Raw genomic sequence first — 13,484 nt, forward strand, 5'->3', positions numbered from 1 at the left:
CATATCATGACCTGTGCCATAAGCTAAAGATACAATATGCAATTTACACTGTTGCGTCAGTCAACTACTATTGACCTAGTTGCAGGTCATGTGCCTGAAACAGGAACTTATCTTCAAATTTGTCCCAAATGCCTGAGCTTTTCTGCCGGTCTCTGTATTAAAGAAGTTAAAGTTCAAGACTTAATACTTTTATGTACGGAAGGGTATTGCACTCGCCTCAAAAAAAAAAAAAAAAATCTGCGAAAAGATCTTGATAAATCACGAGAACTCTGAACTACAACTAGAACACTAGAAACACTGTAAAAACACTTACGGATTATGACTTCATATACACCCAGGTCCTGGAACTTCTTTTTCCCCTTACGACCTTTAAGACTGTAGTTGGCCCAAAGGGCATTGGTGCCAAGTTTGCGCATGATCCGTCTGACTGAGTCCCCAGGAGTTTTACCTCCCAGGAGACTCAGATAGTCGATCTGAAAAAAAACATTACAACAGCGCAACTCAAGATTATATGGAGAGAGCCCCCCCCCCAAACAACATAATGGACTGTCCATGACTTGGCCACAACATACTGATCTCATTCCCACACCTTACTAAAGTGTACCTATGCTTATATTTTAACCACATATTTCACAAGGGGGTCTCTGTAAGATAAAGAAAATAAGAATAAGAAAATTCTTGACATTCATACCATTTTCTTTCTGTAGACTGTGTCCCTTAGTTTTTCAGAGGCCTCTTCAAGGTCTTCTGGGGTGTTGAATGGCCTCAGCAATACGTCCATTTCCGGGTCATTAGTCCTGATGCCTCTGGTCAATATTGACTCAATGTTCTCCAGTGACTGTTCAATTTTATCCAGGCGCATGAAGATAGCCCTGACATACTTTGGCTGGCAGGATTCATCTGAATATGAATGAATAATACACATTTCATTTAATAGCCATGCTGTATCAAACGTAATTTTACAGACATGTTTTTCTCTGGAATATAAACTATTTAAAAATGTCATTATAAATTGACAATAATATAATTTCAATAGAGAACTTGTGAAACTGTGATGGGCAAGGTACCTTATTTGTCATTACAGCAGAATAAAATTCAGCTAATATCGCAATTGATTTTTCCGCCCCACGATACATATTGTCACATTTTTGTATCGCAATATATTGAATAATAATATAATACTGTATATACTTTACTTTTTTTATATTTTACTTACATTTAAGGTTAATTTGTTAATAGACAAATGCCTGCTGAAGAGAATAATTGAATGTTTACACTTTTATGCACTTTTAACACAAATGAGGTTCAATATTGTTTAAAACTGTATGTATTTCAGATAAAAGCCTCAATGTGCTTTTGCGTCTTTTAATGGCAAAGCTCTGTTGGAGCATTATAGTATATATAGTGAATGTTCACACTTTTTTATGATGTGTTTTACCAATTTAAGACAAAATGAATTGTTCAAGAGAGTTAAACATCCATATATTCTAGAATATATGCATTTTGAAGATTTTCTACATGTTCAGAAGAACATAAACAAGGATTTGAATAGTGCCCCCTTTTCTATTCATTCAATCGAGAATTGGTTCTGAATCGAGAATCGATTCTGAATCGATTCGGACACCCAAGAATCGGAATCAAATCGAATCGTGAGATTCCCAAAGATTCACACCCCTAATTTGAAGCGTAATATATTGATGTTTGTATACAGTTATGTCCCTGCAATTTACCATTATGGGCAAATAAAGAAAATGTTTGTCTGAAAACATTTCTTGTTAAGGTTTGGATTTTGTGTGCCCTGTATGCAACATGAATGTCCTTTGTCAGTCACATACCTGTTTAAGTGATGAACTGCACTACTTGTGGTTGTTTTTAGAGATGGTAACAGACATTTTATACTCGTGCTACAATTTTGTGGCCTGTGCTACAAAACTATCAACCTCTGTAGCACCAGTGCTATGTGCAAAAAGAGTTAACGTACAGCCCTGCCTACAGTGCATTTTTTTTACTTTAAAGAGGTACTTACAAACTTTATGCCCACCGGCAACTATAGTTGCCATATGTTTAAACAAGATTTTCTTGGAAATAAATAAAAACTTGGAGAAAATAAATGCAGAACATGTTCATATTAGATGCTAACAACATGGCTATATAGGCTACATGAAATCTTTGGGAAAAATTGTGTCACAAATGGGTTAAAACATTTTGTTTTTTATTATTATTAATTCAATATATTGTTCAGCCCTAACAATGCAAACTTACTTGGAGTACTTTGAGTTCTCTTTGGAGTGTTGGTGGAGGGACCTGGATTTGTGGAAATTAAACATGTTAACATACATTTAAATCACGGCATTGCACCATAAGTTGCTTTGCTTCATAACTCCAGACCTACCTTGGCCATTGCTCTGTGCCAGAGTCCTTGGTGGGGTGGTGCACTCTGAATGTGGGGTATCTGAGGGTAAGCCTTTTTAAAATGAGAGACTTGTTAAAAGTTACACTGTTTAAACAAAGTGTCTCCATAACCTCATTCTGTGGCATCTAAGCTAAGCCCACATCAGCTTGTGTCTGGACACACTGCACAAGGGAAAAAAATAATGTTTTTGGGAAATGGTTTTTCACTGCACAAGTCAACCATTTTAACAGCTACATTTTTAATTGTGTAAGTTTTTAAAGTGTTATACACAAATTATCATCTTTATAACCCACCAGAACATAGTCCTATGAACTGGCAAACTTTTTCCTAAATATTACATCTTTTCTGAAGCAGTGTTTCCAAACACCAAGGGCCTCATGTATAAAAGACTGCGTAGATTTCATACTGAAAGATGGCGTACTCACAAAAATTGAAAAGTACGTACACACTCTCACCTCGCCTTGTCTCCTCCCAGAATGAACTATGCAAATGACTATAAATACGCCCCTCTTGTCACCTTCTTGTCAAAAACAAAGGTGAATGTGCCAGTGTTCAGTGCTCCCCTCTCCAAATATGTCCAATGTGCTTTTACGCATGCAGTGTTTTTGTAAATAAAGGTAAAATTGCACAATTTAACTGATTCAAAGATTACAAACAAAACCATATAATGTGACATGTCCAGTGTTCGCAGCGCTGCCGCTCCAAATATGGCAATGTGCTTTTCCATTTGTGGCATTTTTTTCTACACTATTTTTTTTGTAGTTTTACGCACGGGTGGCCCAGGTATGGAGAAACCTTTTTCTAGCTATGGTTGTCTTTGTGACGGTGACATAAAAAATACAAAAGGTCTTGTAGCACCCAATAATGTAATAATTTCCTGAAAATGTAATAACGCCTGAAAATGTAATAAAATTTGCACTTAACTTGATCGAAAATGTAATAAAACCCAATAATGTAATAACTCCATAATCTCACAATCTTGTCTGTAGCTTCAATCAAACAAAGAGCAGTTCTAAGGGGAAGCTGATGTTTTAATGTGTTGAAACAGACTCACTTGAGGTACTCTGTGAATCTCCGCTGCTGGTTGCAAAGAAGTCCACTGATGGGGTGACTAAAAAAAAAGATCACAGAGATACAAAGGTAAAGCAGTTCATTTAAAGAACACATTTACATTACATTTTGGCAAGAATAAGACATTTCACTTATTTACAAGCTAAGAAATGAATTCCGACACTTTAAATCAATACATTCCAAAAACTTACCAAAGCTGAATTTTTCATCTATAGTCCTCTATTTTTGTACTGTTATTTCATCATAGGCTAATGACACTTTTATCAAAAGCGCCTAATTTTAGTAACTCACCATCGTGAAGGCAATTTGAGATCATAGACGTGGTTCTGCAGTACCGTACTCATGGTCTTTGGAGACACCTAGTGGCTGTTTGGTTGCATTTGTTGTATCATTATCTGCCCAGAAATTACATATTGGTCCATCCCTAACTGAGTCTTTTGGAGCCTTGTTTTCTGAATGAATACAGAGTTCTTTGTGCTTCCATTATAAACTGCTTTGAAGCTACAGCAGGTTTTTGAGCAAAACCAACTTGATCTAAAGTGTCTGAGCGCATTTATTAGGCTGTAAACGAGTATGTCATCTGTCAAAATGTTTGCTTTTTTTTTTCATATGAAAATATTTTCATTTTTCATCATATGCACAACATATATAACCACACATACACACTACATGACAATAAAGACAAATAGAAGACTTAATAAAAATAAATAAAAAAATAAAATGTTGGCATTCTTTATCAATTCAATACACATAGAAAATGATATGTGGTTATAACACTAGCAAAGATCAAACACCTTGTTATTCAAAACCATTTACTTACAGCAAGGCATTTTTGGCATCAGAGTTGATGAGTTTGCCTTTTTTGCTGAACAGGTCCCAAATTTTCTAGATTTCTTTGACAAGGGCTCTTCATCCTCATCTAGTGGAGAAGTATTCATACATATCCATTAAGCAAGCATATGCAGGGTATCTGCAAGTATCAGCAAATTTAATTTAATGCTTTTTCATACTTTTGAATTACCCGCAGATACCCTGAGAAAATTCCCATTTTCAGCATGTTTATTAAGTGAAACACATGAGTAAAAACATATAAACACATGCATCAAGAGATCCTTTACCATACTCAAGGAATCGCGCTGGGATTCTAGTCTTCCGGATGATTGGTTCCTCCTCCTCACTCTCTAAATTTGAGGTCACTGTGGCTTGTTGTGCCTTCTCCCTGGCCTCCTTGTAGCTGTCTGCAGAGTATAAGCAGGGATCCAAGCAGATAGGTTGACAATCAGCACATTAATATGATATTTCAAAGCAATACCAGACGACTAACAGAGGACAAACAGCCAGTGCCTGAATTAAAGGTGCATACGTCTCAAAAACAGCAAAACTACTACTACTAGAAAACTAAACTTCTACAACAAAGCCCACCAAGCTTATGCATATTCATTTACAATACCTGTATATGTTAGAACTTAGGCCGGATATTTGGGCCACTGTGTTTCGTCAGGTCTTCTTTTAACTTTCAGCGTTATATTCTGCCGTGGCCAGTAGCAAAATACAGCCTGTGTGAAACAGATATAAATAATATGTATGACACTAACAATTTGTGACATATCAGGGTTTCCCATACATAGAAAACTTTGTGGCGGCCCGCCACAATATCAGCACTGACTGCCACAATGTTTTGTTTTGTTTCCCCCCACTATTAAATTTTAGAACTGCGTGTAGCGCATTGATTCAATAATGTGATTCAACAATGTGAGAATTAGTCAAGGGTCTGAACACTTTTACAATATCTTGTTGGATTTGTCTACAGACAAGGCGCCATCCTGCCTCTTCTTGGAAGGATATTTTCAAGGGAGTACTATAATATATTATCAAGAGCAAACATAAGTGAAGGAAATACCTCAGTGGTTATCTCAATCCATGTAGATGGCACAACGTCAACAGTGTTGTCTTGTAGAAATTTGACAACCGCATAGCGGTTTTCAGAGCTCTGGAAGAATAAAACTGAAATGTTAACACCATTTGCCCCTCCCTCTAATGTCCATTCTGTTCACAGAATGAACTTGGATTAGAAAACATTGTCCATTACAACAAAGGAACTGGAAAGACAAAAAAAAGTAAACACACAAAAGAATATAGACATTACATCTGTAATTTGTAGCTACAGAAAATAACCTGGGTTACACTTACGTTATCGTGTGTTACTGGACATGTAACTAACTTTGCAGTCTGAGCCATCTTACATATGTGCTGTATCACACTGCAGCACTTAATTTTTCTATTAGGATATTTATTTTGTTGAGGAAAAAGGACTGAAAAAAGGATTTGGCCTTGGTGCCCTACATTTTGGCCGCGATGCCCCAATAAATAAATTGTTCAAATACCAGTCCCACCAGGATTTTGCAGTTTTTTTGTGATTATTGCGGCCTATGATTAATACTAATTATTTAATTAATATAATTAATATAATTATTATTACTACTATTATTATTAATGTGCCTAACTAGATCTAACTTATCAAAATCAGTGGTGAACAAAACAAGACAAACAGTCTAACTATTCTACGTAGCCTAACCTACCTGGCACCACCAGCCTTAGACCCTCACTGCACACAAGGCAAAATCCAACAAGCAAAAAGTGCATTGGAAAAAAAGAAAAACGGGGTGGGATGGGCAATTTGATCAGAAATGGAAACCCAGTTGTACACCAAAATGTTATCCCCTCTAAAACCAGACAACTCCTCGACAGCTAATACTATCACTATTGACTGAAAGTTTGTTAAAGTTGCTTATCTTAAAATCATTCCAAAATCACAAATTCTATACAGCTAAAATCATCAGTATTATTTGAAGGGCCTGATTTATGAAAGCCTTTTGCAGGTGCAAATACAACACCAACAAAAATGATGTGAACATGTAAACAACTATGTACATAATGTAAAACATGTGAACTCCTTAGAATGAATGGAGCACAGTAAGTACAACACGCGTACCATGGTCTGCCTCAATCATGAAGGCCTTTCTTGCTAACTGTCTCTCAGAGAGTGTTTTCATCTGAGTACGACCCACTTGGGCTCTGTAAACACCAATCAATCTTGAGTCACAAGGCTGCATGAAGTGTGGCTCAAGCTGACCATAGACACGACAGAGCAACATCCTTTCCCTGTGCTGTGTCTCACCTGAGATTGCAACAACCTCACAGCACTCCAGATCACTGAGGATGAAAACATTGTTTGGCTTCTGAGTTTGTACAGTAACTTTTGATTTTGTTTGTACCTTTCTTAGTTTGTCTGCTTCCCCAAGTCGTCTCACAATCTGTGAAAGAGGGTTCCGCCCAGAGCGAACCAACCTTTTCAGCAGGTGCAAGTAATTCTCAAAGGGGAAAGCACTGCACTCATCAAGGCTGCCATACATGTTTGCGTCAGCTGCAATGTGCACCATCGAGTGTACGTTGTACACAAGGAACGCATCCCCATACAAATGTTGCCCCTGTGCAACAAAGTATATCAACAGCTCCTCTGCACAGGAGTTGTACTGTCTGGCAAGCCTTGGACAAACAAGGATAGATAAAGCCACACTGAATGCCAGGAAGTGCTCATAGAGCTGCTCTGACAGAACGCCCTTGAGCACAATTTTCCCTGTATAAAGGGCAAATTGTCTCAGCTCTGTGGCTTTCCACCTGTCAATATCCTCCAAGCCCCTTGGCTTCCTGGCAAACACATTTGGAATGCATGTTCTAAGCTTAAGAAGCTGAGAACTGACTTCCTTAACTTGCCCAGATGACAATCTGATTCCCTTCTGTCCCCGTAGCCACAAAATGATCATTTTGCGCATGACTCCAAGACAGCACTGGTGCATGTAATCTGCAGGGAATTGCACAACCATGTCCATAGAGAGCTGGCAAAATGGTGACACACGTGAAAGCAGGTGGTGCTCCTCCTGCGACTGATCCCGGAATGTCTTGTCTGTTCTTAGAGTTAGGTTGGTACTGTCAGGATAGATCACCCGATGGCCATCCCACAAACCTTTTTGCATACATTTGTCACAGCCATAATAGCCTGAATACTGCTTCATGGACTTCACAAGCGCTTTGGCTGGGGCATCACAGGTCACACAACGCAGATTCACCTTAATCAGACCATTGTCTGTCTCTAGTCCGTTTTCCATAAGGTTGTGAAGGTCACCAACAACATCATTAACAAAGTCAAGATTGGTTGGCTTTGATACACCAAAACACAAAGCAAGAGGAAAAACTGACGGAGGAGACAAATTCAGTTTGCACAAAATCGGCCACAGCGACTGATTGCTGCTTTTGAACAGTGGCAAACCATCGATGTTGAGTGAAATGTCAATGCAATCCAACTGGTTTATGGATGCAGGTGGGTACATTTTCAGGTGTTTCAAAAGCTGGTCTTTGCAGCCAAGGTATATGTACTCCATTCCTGATTTCACCTCAAAGTCAACACTTTTGGGAGTCTCAAGCAAGGTTTTCGCTGTCCTAGGTAGCTCTGGATGGCCATGTTCCCTCAAAATTTTTAAGACAGAATCAACTGCATTGTGTTTGACTTGAAATTCATTTGCCCACTGTGCAAGACCGTGTCTGAGGGAGGGGATAGTTTCCACATCACTGCTATTACTGCTCTGGGACATGAAATCATCAAAATTATCATCATCTGCATACTCATCACAGTATGCAGTATGCACAGGATCTCCATCTACTACAGGTGTATGCTCTTGCTGAGGGGACAGCAGTGCATGACATTGATAATCATCACTGCTTGGTTGCAAAGACTCGGATGGAAGTGTTTCAGGACCTGCACTTTTTTCTTGCAGCCTTTTTGCCCTTTTCCAACGGGCAGTGTAAGACTTACCCGACATCTTACAAGTCTACAATAACACACACACCATTAATAAAACACGTCAATACCAAGTTAGAATGCCAACCTAATTGGAAACTAATTATTGGAATCTAATGACACAGCTGTCTACACAGAGGTACACAATCAAAACATGCAAACCATGCAAAACATGCAAAGCATGCAAAATCATGCAAAGCATGCAAAATCATGCAAATGCCCACCCCCTCCAAAAAATGGCTAGTAAAAAAGTCATACCATGTCCGAGTCCATTACCGTCTTGCACTGCAAAAAGAGATAAGAGAAGAGAGAAGTAAATTAATTATCATTTTAATAACTGACTGTAAACTGCTGAGCAATAACTGAAAATAACAGAAAATGCACTTTTTGGAGAATTTTGATAAAGAAAATAAGACATAGCCTACTGTCCTTTATTCTGCATTTGTATAACCACTGATCTATGTAACACTAGTAAGTAAATCTTTATTTATATAGCACCTTTCAAAACCATAGTTATAAAGTGCTTTACAAGAGAGAAAAATAAGTAACTAAATAAAAAGAGTAAAATATACATATAAATATCTATTTGCATACATGGAACACATACAAAAATACATAGCCTACATATACATACACATACATCCATACATATATACACACACACATACAGTATATATGTGCACGTGTGTATATATATATATATATATACATATATATACATATATATACACACACACACACACACACACATGCACTAAAGAGTGGTTAGTCGAAAAGAACTGTTGCACAGCAAAAAAGCTCAATAATGATTACAAACTTTCTTTGAGGGTTATCTACATACTATGAAGGTAAACGTTTCTATTTACAATATTAATAAGAATGCCTAGCCTACTCAGATTTCTGTCATACAGTTCTTCATTGAGTAACATCCATCCAAGACCAAAAACTAAAACTCTACCCAAGGCAAGGGGCCACTGACCCCAGAATCAAAAGCATCTGGGCCCACTCAAAAACGTAGGCTACCCTTCCTTTTACTGTTTAAAGAGACAAAACAGCTGCATGTACACTACAAATGATGTACAAGCTGTTTTTTTCAGCAATTACACTTACTAAGATGAGTCACACTGTTATAATTCGGATAAAACGGGAGGTAGTAATAGGTCTGTTGGGCAGCATAACCTGAGAAACCTAGCTCTTGCAAAAAAGGGGACTGACTTTGGGAGCTGGGAGCACTTGATTGCACTTCATACAGGCTACAGTGCCCTTTCTTTCATGCTAGCTTTGCAACAAGCCTAACTGAGCTCCGTTTCTCATAACGCATAGCTTCAGCCTGGCTATTACACGTTTTAAATTTCATTTCTAGCCCACAGTCACCAAAATATGTATATGTATATGAAAGCATATCATAGTACATCAAAGCGCTGTTATATTTCGCGCGATCCCATTATACAAGCATAAATCCTTACAACTTTGAGCATAATGGAAGGCAATAACAAGTCTAAAATTGGTTGATACCAAGTAGGGCTGAACAATTAATCGAAATTTTATCGAAATCGCAATATGGCCTAACGTTACTGCAATTTTACAATCGCAGGAGGCGCAATATTTGTTAAAGGCGAAATGTGTGTCAAAATACCATTTTAAATTAAATATTGTCGTGGTGCAGAGATGTCCTGGCCTACACATATTCTACAGACTAGAAAATATCTTTGTTTGGTACAGATCCCCGCAAAAATCACACCATAATAATTTTAATATGTTTTTCAATGAAAATGAGAATAATGATGTAAATATGACTATTCCCTTTAATATCGCAAATCACATCTCAATTGCAATATCAGTCAAAATAATCGCAATTAGATATTTTTTCAAAATCGTTCAGCCCTAATACCAAGACAACAACAGCAAAAGAAGAGGAAACTAGTGGTAGGAGAGTCAGCATGTCACCAATCACAGAGTGCAGTCCCAACAGGGCTAAAAGAAATAGTGAACTTGGTCAGAGGCCCCTAAATCAAGCAATGTGATTGCCACTTCGGCTCTTGCATCCCAACACGACACCCTCCTCAAAAAAAAATGTAATAAATAAATACAACTCATGGACCTGTGTAAACCACAAGGATGAACAATTTCGATTCATAACGCCGAATTTTGTCGAAAGGCGATGAGTTTGCAGCCATGAAAACTCTATCGTTAGCGAGCCAACTAGCATGACACTATTCTAATTAAAACTGTTTACTTTACCTTCAGAATCGCGCAGTTAACCATCGAAAAGGTTGTGTAGGCCTATCGAGCTTTGGTGACTTTGGCAACAGAGTTCGTGGAGCAGCAGAGCGACAGCGAGAGATGTGCAGCCACTAACCGACCTCCGTTTTGTAGAAGGCGGTGTGAAACGTTAAAGCATGCGCAGTGGGTTTAGAGCGGAATTTCAGAGCGGGAAATTTAAAAATTCAAATAAACGTTAATAACGTTTATAACGTTAATATAACTTTAGCTACATACATACAGTATATATTATATACACAGCCTTGTACTTGTGTCTACATAAATTATCTACCACTGACGGTCAAAATAATTGCATAGGTCTATAACTAATCCTTAGCTTTACTATTGCTACCACTTAGCTAACAAGCTAACGTTAGCTTAGGCCAACTTAGCTAACAAGCTTACATTACCTAGCTAGCAGTTTTACATTTATTCATTGTCATAAAACAATAGCAGGTGTATAATGTCACTGTAGCTTGGTGACCAGTCTATCCAAATTTCATCTGCACTGACGTGTGTTAGCTAACCAGCTAGGTTGCTAAAATCAAACTTACATATGGTTAGCAAATGTGGGCTAACGTTAATTTAATACCATTCACTGATGCAGAAGACACGGCGGCTAATAAGATTGTGTTAGGTGATAATCATGTTTTTTTTTTAATAAAAGCATATCTAACTATAATTTCTCACACAGATGACATTTATATTAAATATACAATGCATGATATTACCCTTACCTTATTCTAGAAGGGACTCCTCTCCACTCTCCACTCCACTCTGACGTGTCCTTCCAATGATGAGGGATTAAACTGTCCTTTTTGATTGACGTATCGGGAGCCAATGAAGTTGATATCAGGAGCCAATGAGCCAATGAAAACCTTTTTTTATTGCACGTCGATGTAGCCTATAAATGTGGCCTGACACCCAACCTCCCACCCCCATCGCCCCACATACAACAGAAGCTCAATTTCAACAGTTAAAATTAAGGATGAACTTGCAATGAATGCATTGGGTTTAGACAAAAAAGAATCAGAATCATATATTTGCCAAGTACATGTGCACATACAAGAAATTACTCTTTGAATTGGTGCATTGAAGACTAACATAATTACAAAGTAAAGACAAATTATAAATTTATATAAAGATAATAAAAGTAAGGCAATTAATGCAATAAACAACAAGCAATAAACAAAAAAAATACAGCTTTATGGGGCCAGCCAGAGCCATATAGAGAGAGAGTTGCGTCATCTCCGTTCTCTCCAATGGACCATTTTTTTTACAGCAATGGCGGATCGCGGAGCCTCTCAATAGTTCCCGGAAGTTAGCGGCTAACACTAGCAGCGCAGTAGAGTTGCAGCGGAATGGACCGTTTGTGATGTACTTTGAAAGGGTAAGATGTTTAAAGAATCAGATTGTATATTATCGGCAAATCTGTATCAAATTAACATGTGCATTAAAGCATGTTAGTGGATTATCCCCCTCTAAATTAGTAGATTTAGGGAACGTTAACAGATAACAGATTAGGCTAGGATACTGAATAAAGTTAGCAACACATAACGTTAACCACGAACAGCCTATTAATTATAAATTCCGTTCTCTTAATGCCATTTCATCCAACGTTGTGGAATTAGAGAAAAATACTTCTAAACGTGATTTTTTGCGGGGTGGGGGGAGTTAAATATTAGTTAAATATAACATTGGGGCATGTGTTTGTAGAGTGGTGGGTGGAGGTGGTGAAATGAGGATATCCATTTTGGAGTAAGAGCTAATAATAAAGTTCACGTTACACAATAATAAGGAAGAGAGCTATGTTTGTGATACATCGCTATTGATATGGATTTAGAGTGCATATTTGAGACTTCAAAACAGTAAACAAAAACGTAACTTATGGGTTGAGTGTTTTTAGGCTTTGTGATTCTGTTGACTATTACCTGTCTATATTATGTTGCAGCTCAGCTGATTTTGGATTGATGGCAAAGGGAGAGGGAAGTTGGAGGACCTAAGTGAGATTGAAAACACAAGGTAAGTTTAAAATAGGCCAGCAATTTTGAAAAATGAATCATACTAGGCTAAATGGGGAATCATACTAAATACTAAAAGTATTATACTACAGTATTATATAAGTAATCATACTAAACATGTATTCTATTACTGTATTATATAAGTAATCTTATCTTGTTAGTGTATATTAGTAACCTGCTGTAGGAGCACTGGACATGTATACACTCATTACATATATAAAAGACAACCAAGAACATGAGACAACTTTATATAAATTAATATCACATCAGTAACTGATGCCACTTGTCATACTTTGTTAAACATCAGCAGCAAAAGCTGTTGATGATCACAACTAATGAAGTTCCATAACTTAAGTTGAGGAACAAAGACCACACCTCATCTCCCAAGGCAATTTCCCATCCAAGCCTATATAGGTGTGTCTAACCCTTTCTCCTCTGTCTTTTTCTCCCTCTCTCCCTCTCTCTTTCAGCCCAAGAACCACAGGGGGATTCAATGGAGCCTGAAGACTCCCTGCAATGAGACAGCACCCTCACCCTGCACCCTGAGTCTCAACTCCCTGGGTTTTACAAGCCTTTCCCTGTTCCTTATTTTTAATAAACCAAACATTAAGCTTCCCAATGGTATGGTCTTTGTTTGTGAAAAAGTGCAAATGAAGTGTTTGAATATTATTACCTCGCATATTTTTTTGTTGTGATCTTTAGTGATAGTAAGATTGCTCCTGCTGACTTGAGCCAACCATTTTTTTCTCCTCTCCGTGTCAGTGGGGAAACCGTACGCTTATTTGTGGTTTCCATAACATTTGGAAATAAGTGTTTATTATCAAGGATGGTAACCAGTCAGTAACTGTGTCCACTTGGACAC

At 37.8% G+C, this 13,484-nt stretch overlaps 1 long non-coding RNA gene across 1 annotated transcript; it reads left to right on the top strand.

Moving 5' to 3' along the window:
- The first annotated feature begins 11,859 nt into the window (after nt 1-11,859).
- LOC144539368 (uncharacterized) lies at nt 11,860-13,241 on the top strand. Its single transcript, XR_013504892.1, has 3 exons — nt 11,860-11,991; nt 12,553-12,623; nt 13,093-13,241. It is a non-coding gene; the product is annotated as an uncharacterized LOC144539368 (long non-coding RNA).
- The last annotated feature ends 243 nt before the right edge of the window (nt 13,242-13,484 follow it).

The sequence above is a fragment of the Centroberyx gerrardi genome, chromosome 5 (genome assembly GCF_048128805.1).
Source record: "Centroberyx gerrardi isolate f3 chromosome 5, fCenGer3.hap1.cur.20231027, whole genome shotgun sequence".
NCBI lineage: Eukaryota > Metazoa > Chordata > Actinopteri > Beryciformes > Berycidae > Centroberyx > Centroberyx gerrardi.